The sequence below is a fragment of the Mustela nigripes genome, chromosome 12 (assembly GCF_022355385.1).
Source record: "Mustela nigripes isolate SB6536 chromosome 12, MUSNIG.SB6536, whole genome shotgun sequence".
Classification (NCBI taxonomy): Eukaryota; Metazoa; Chordata; class Mammalia; order Carnivora; family Mustelidae; genus Mustela; species Mustela nigripes.
The window spans coordinates 114,577,301-114,583,367 of record NC_081568.1 but is presented as its reverse complement, the minus strand read 5'-3'; the positions used below and the strand labels follow the sequence as shown (position 1 = coordinate 114,583,367).

The 6,067-nt window shown below is 33.8% G+C and overlaps 1 non-coding gene across 1 annotated transcript; it reads left to right on the top strand.

Annotated features, from left to right (window-relative positions):
• Window positions 1–460: 460 nt before the first annotated feature.
• On the top strand, window positions 461–624 carry LOC132028876 (U1 spliceosomal RNA). The gene has a single exon (XR_009407573.1). It is a non-coding gene; the product is annotated as a U1 spliceosomal RNA (small nuclear RNA).
• The last annotated feature ends 5,443 nt before the right edge of the window (window positions 625–6,067 follow it).

Genomic DNA, 6,067 nt, shown 5'->3' with positions numbered 1-6,067 from the left:
AAATATATAATGGATATTTTCTATGACCTAATTATACAAAGTTTTTATTCCTGCGTGTCTGGTGTCTGTTTAGTGTCACCATCATTCTGGATGGTGGCTCTCAATACTGTGACATTTGAGAAAGCTCCAGAAGCCTTCATTATCGGCAAATCCTGGTGGAGCTGTGATACACAGGTGAAATTATAAATTGAGTCATTTCCTCTATAGAAAATGGGGCACTTGGAGTATACTCTGGGGGCATAAATCTGTAGCAGGGGATCACCCACACACAGTCCAGGCTGCAGCTGCTCTGGAAGGTTTTCGTTCTGGGACAGTCCCAAGAATTCTAGGAAGCAACATTTATGTCTTGGTCCCTCTGCAACTTCCAGTCTTTTGTCATTTATCACAGCCGTAAACAAAATGGCTCTAAGACACTGAAATGTCTAATAAGAGCTATGCCAGGTTAAAAGCATTTCCCTGAATACTTAAATGGCGGGGGATTTACCGTGATCATGAAAGTGGTTTTCTCAGGGTGAAGCTCATCCATTGCACTTGGAATGCATTGACCTCTGTGATTTCTCCAAATGTAGGAGACTTGACTGCATGATTTGTGGTAGCAGGAGACGCCAATCACATTTGCCCCTGAAAACAACAAGACGCATTTCCTTGAGGCAGATACAGACAGACATTTCTTGGGCTTTATTTCAAAGTTGAGAAGATCGGGTTGAAAGGAAACCAATAACTGGGTATTGTAGGTAATGATTCATGCCGAATCATTAGGAGAAATAACCAGTTTCCACAAAGCACTAAACAATCCCTTGTTGGATTACGATGGTAATACCAAGGAGAAAGGAAAGTGTGAGGAGTGACTCACATAACGCTGATACTATTTTGACTTGTTCAGCTGTTACTACTAGTGTTTCTAATGGATAATCAAAGCATCAAGACATTAAAACACATTTATAATTGTATGGAAATGGAGCTCTGCCTCTGTAATTTTCTGCCCACCTTAGAGTCAGCCTGTTGATATCCACACCACTTAAACTGTTTCTCTGTTTGATTTGTCCATAGCCTGTGGCAACCATACCATGGTTTTATCCCACAAATAACAATCCTTCTAAATGCCTAGAAAGCTATATGTCATTAAGACCATACAAGTCCACAATAAAAGGGCTAGTACATTCTCTGTCTCTCTGTCTCTGTCTGCTTCTCTCTCTCTCTCTCTCTCTCTCTCTCTTTCTCACACACACACACAAACACACACATTTTCCTTCACATATACTCATGTTTTTTCCTTTTTTTCTTCTTTGGAAAAAATGATAGGTATTAAACAAAGATTAGCGCACTTTTTTTTTTTAAAGGCAATGGAAATCTATTTGCGTGTCTGAAAGGCATTTTGATTATACCTAGAATTGTTTACACTATTTCCAAGAGGATATTGGCCCAAGAGCACATTCTGCAAGAGCATGGAATTTTTATTGTTGCTTTAAAAATATTCTATCAAATAATTTCCTGTCAAATTATGTTAAATGTTTTATTTATAAATATTACTTTGTAGCATAATTGTTTAGGAAGTACACCATTTAGTATTCCACTATGTAAAGGAAATAATGATTCTACTTATCAGAATTAATGTTAACCAAATTAATTATGTAGTCCTTAATTATGATTTAAAATAGAGGGCGCCTGGGTGGCTCGGTGGGTTAAGCCGCTGCCTTCGGCTCAGGTCATGATCTCGGGGTCCTGGGATCGAGTCCTGCATCAGGCTCTCTGCTCAGCGGGGAGCCTGCTTCCTCCTCTCTCTCTCTCTGCCTCTCTGCCTACTTGTGATCTCTCTCTGTCAAATAAATAAATAAAATCTTAAAAAAAAATACATTTATAAAAAAAAAATCCCTACTAGAAAATACAAAGACATTTTCTGCTTTTCATAAATTCATCAATTAATATCAAGCAATTGTCAGTAATCTATTTCTTTGGATTTCAAATAAGCATTCACCTACTCAGTCACTAGCTGAGGAAAGGGCAGTTAAAAGACAGTCCTCTGAGGCTAAAGTAGAAAACTGTATAAATCAATATATATCATCTTGAAACGGAAAATATAAATTAAACGTTACAAAGTAAGAACTCAAAAATTGGCAAGAATGTCTATCATAAGAAGTAATCTATTACAACTAATCTGGACCAACCAGATGCTATCTCTAATAGTATGGAATAATCAGAGGAATTTAATCATTTTCCTATGAACAATTATACAATTAATTGCCTCTCCTGACCTTTCAGTTAAGGTTAGACTCTCATTGATGAAATCTTCATAAAAACAATGCCAATAAAAACCATATTTACACAGGGAGCTCTAAAAGAGATCCAAATACTCACAGCTGAAATCATTTGAGTAAAAATAAAAAAATAACAATAATATTGAGTTTTAACAAAGAATGAGATAATTATCCTTGAGTCTGTATTGATTTTATTTCTTTATTTTCACACTTAGAATTTTTATGTAATAGTATTGACTTTTTCTCTTGATATACAGTTCAGTAAATTTTAATGTATATATGGATTTGTGTAACCACCACCACAATCAAGATACAGAACAGTTCCAAAACACCATAGAACTCTCCTGTTCTAGCCTTTTATGGTTACTCCCTCCCCAACCCTACATAGGTCACTCACTCACCTGTTCTATATAGGTGACTTTTTTGTTCTTTTTTTTTCTTTTCAAATGTCATACAAATGGAATGATACAGTATATAACTTCCTAAAACTGGCTTTTCTCACTCTGCCTAATACCTCGCATATGAACAGTTTGCTCTTTTTTGTTGCTAATTAGTATCCCATTTTATATATATGCACAGTTGGTTTTATCCATTAACCCTCTGACGGACATTTGGGTTCATTCCACCTGTTATTTTGTTTTGGAAAATATGAATAGAACTACTACAAATGATGTTTGTGTAAACATTGGTTTTCAATTCTCAAGACTAAATACTCAGGAGCAAGATTTATGGGTCATATGGTAAATCTATGTGTAACTAATAAAAAACCACCAAATTGTTTTCAGCTTATCTGGCTATACCATTTTGTATTCCCACCAACAATTTATGATCTCCACTTTGTCTGCATGCTTGCCAGCCCTTACCATAGTATTTCTTTTTAAATTTAGTCATTCTAATATATGTGTGTAGTAGCATCTTATGATTTTAACTTGCATTTCCCTAAAGCCTAACAAGGTCACACATATTCTCATGTAACTTTTGGTCAACTGTATCTCTTTTTGTTTGTTAAAATCATTTAAATGTACTATTTGTTTTCTGATTGTGGGATTTTAAGAGTTATTCATATATTCTGAATACATTTTATTTATGGGATATGTAATTTGCAAATATTTTTTACCCAGCCTGTAGTTTGTTTTCATTTTCTTAAAGTCTCTTTCACAGAGCAAGTTTTTAAGTTTTGACAAAGGGTAATTTATGTTTTCTTTTTCTTTTATGAATCATGCTTTCAGTACTATATTTAAGACTTCTCTGTCTACTACCTTACCACATGGATTTCCTCTTACATTTTCAACTAAAAGTTTTATAGTTTTATTTACATTTAGAGCTATGATCCATTTTGAGTGAATTTTTCTATGTAAGATATGAGGTTTAGGCTAAAGTTCATTTTTTTATTCTGTTCCTTTCAACCAATGTCATGCTGACTTGATCACATACCTAGATTGTCTTTTTTTTTTTAATTTTACTTTTTTCCCAATTTTCCAAAATTCATTGTTTATACTTTATATTAAGTCTTAAATCAACATATATAATTCTTCCAAATCTACTTTTATCAGACTGATATAATAAATATTTGAATAAATAAATGCAAAAGTACATTTTTCTTATAGTAGTACTAGAAATAATATAGAAGGAATGAGAAAATCATAAAATTACCACTAGATCACCACAGTAATAATGGCTATAGGCAATATCCATTGATGAATACTAAAACTTTCAGATGGCAAAACATTAAGGAGGATTAGGAAAGTCACACGGTCTCTAGGTATCTTCCCAAAATATTTATGTTACGGTAACGATTTAACACATATTTCCAAATTTTCTGTTACTCCTCCCTGAAGGAGGTGGAGCTTAATTCTCCTCCTCTGTAGTAAGAGTTAGATTTAGCAACTCACTTATAACAAATAGAATATGTGAAGGTAAAAATCATAATTTTACTCTGGCAAAACCTGGCAGACAGCACTTAAACCAAGTGATCATGGTTACATTCACCAGTAATAAATCATGCTGATATTGGGTGCTTTTATATGTTGCAGTGAAAAGGACACATCATGTCTGTGGCATATTTTCCAATAATGCATAACCTCAATCTAATCACAAGACAACATCAGACAAACCCAAATGGCCATAAATACCAACCACTACTCTTCAAAGGTGCCAAGGTCATGGAAGATAAGAAAAGACTGAGGGACTGTCACAAACTGGACAGGACTATAGAGTCATGAAGACTAGATGCAACAGGATATTCTGCATTAAATGCAGGGCATGTAAATCCAGTGAAAGAAACTGGTGTTTAAAACACACACACACACACACACACACACATAAACTCTATAGTTAGGTTAATATCATTGTATCAAGGCTAATTTCTTAGTTTTGCTAAATATACCATGGTTGTGTAAGCTGTTAAGGTTTGGGGATGATTTGTGAAGCATATTATGAATTCTCATAGCTTTTTTGCAATTCTTTTATAAATCTAGTATTTCATAACCAGAAGTTAAAAAAAAAAGTTTCCCTTTGCTCAGTTATAAATACCAAGGCATTAGCAAACAAAATATTAGCATTATTTTTATTTATATCCTCTATTAAAGGAATTGAGATAATGATAAAATACTCACAGAAAACTTTTATTTTTCATTAAATTAGTAACAACCAGTAGTGAATAAGAAGTCCATACTGAGTATATATTCTGCTGTTATAAACTGTATTATATACACTTTAAAGACATATATATTGTTTTTGCCAATATTTTTTCAGTGTTTCCTTCCTTTGATAACAATACCTTCAAGGAACTTCTCTTCCCTGCTCTCAGTTAATTTTGTTTTGGATGTGGCCGATTTAGGGTAGGTGTAGAGTTCAAGACTGGACCTTCAAAGTGTTCTGCAAGCCTGGTGCTAGTGATGGAATCCAGGATGAGTACTTTGCTTTTAGTGGTTTGATCAAGCCTAATGCTGGAACAGCTTTTGAATACCTGGAAAACAACTATCTCTCATTGCACTGAACTATTTTGGTTGACATAATCTTAGTGGTGGAGGTACTGGAACCCCCACGATGGAGATGAAATTGACACAAAGGAAAACAAAGCCAATTAGAGAATGAGAAAGAAAGAGAATAGCTGATCATGATGACATTATTTAAGCTACTTTAGTTATGTCTATTATTCTAGAAAATTGAACCCAAATTTTTCATTTTTTTGAGACAATAAATTTCTTAATTCATTTTTTTATAATTTGGAAGAGGGTTAGTAGAATTAAGTTACATACATTTCACATCAGAGAAAGTCCTTCAAAATTATTGATGTATACATTGGATAGGATAAAGCCGAGGTCCTTATTTGTGATCTGAGATAAAACAATAGTGATTTCTTTTGAATCTTATTAATTAATCCCATAACCATTCCAATTAAAGGTCAAGTATAAAATGGCAACCCATCCATCTTTTCAGTTGCACACAGAACAGTAGACATTAGGAAAGAGCCCAAGACACATATCCTGGTAAAGAACAATGCTACCAATCAATGCCATAAAATTATCAGATAACTATGTGTGTAAGATTCAACAGCTAGATAGAATATGTTGGAGACCATTTACAAATAAGCCCCAAAAGACTTAACAAGTTCGAAGTAAAGAATCTTAACAATTGCTATAGGATATAAAAAAAAGTGTGTTTATATTTCTAGACCCCAAACAAAGAAGCTATAAAAATAGAGGATTGTATAGAAGACTTTAAGCAAATAAAACCATGCCTCTGCACTCTACCTAGCTACTCAGTGGAAACTTCATGGATTAAGAAAAATGTGTATATCCCATCTGCCT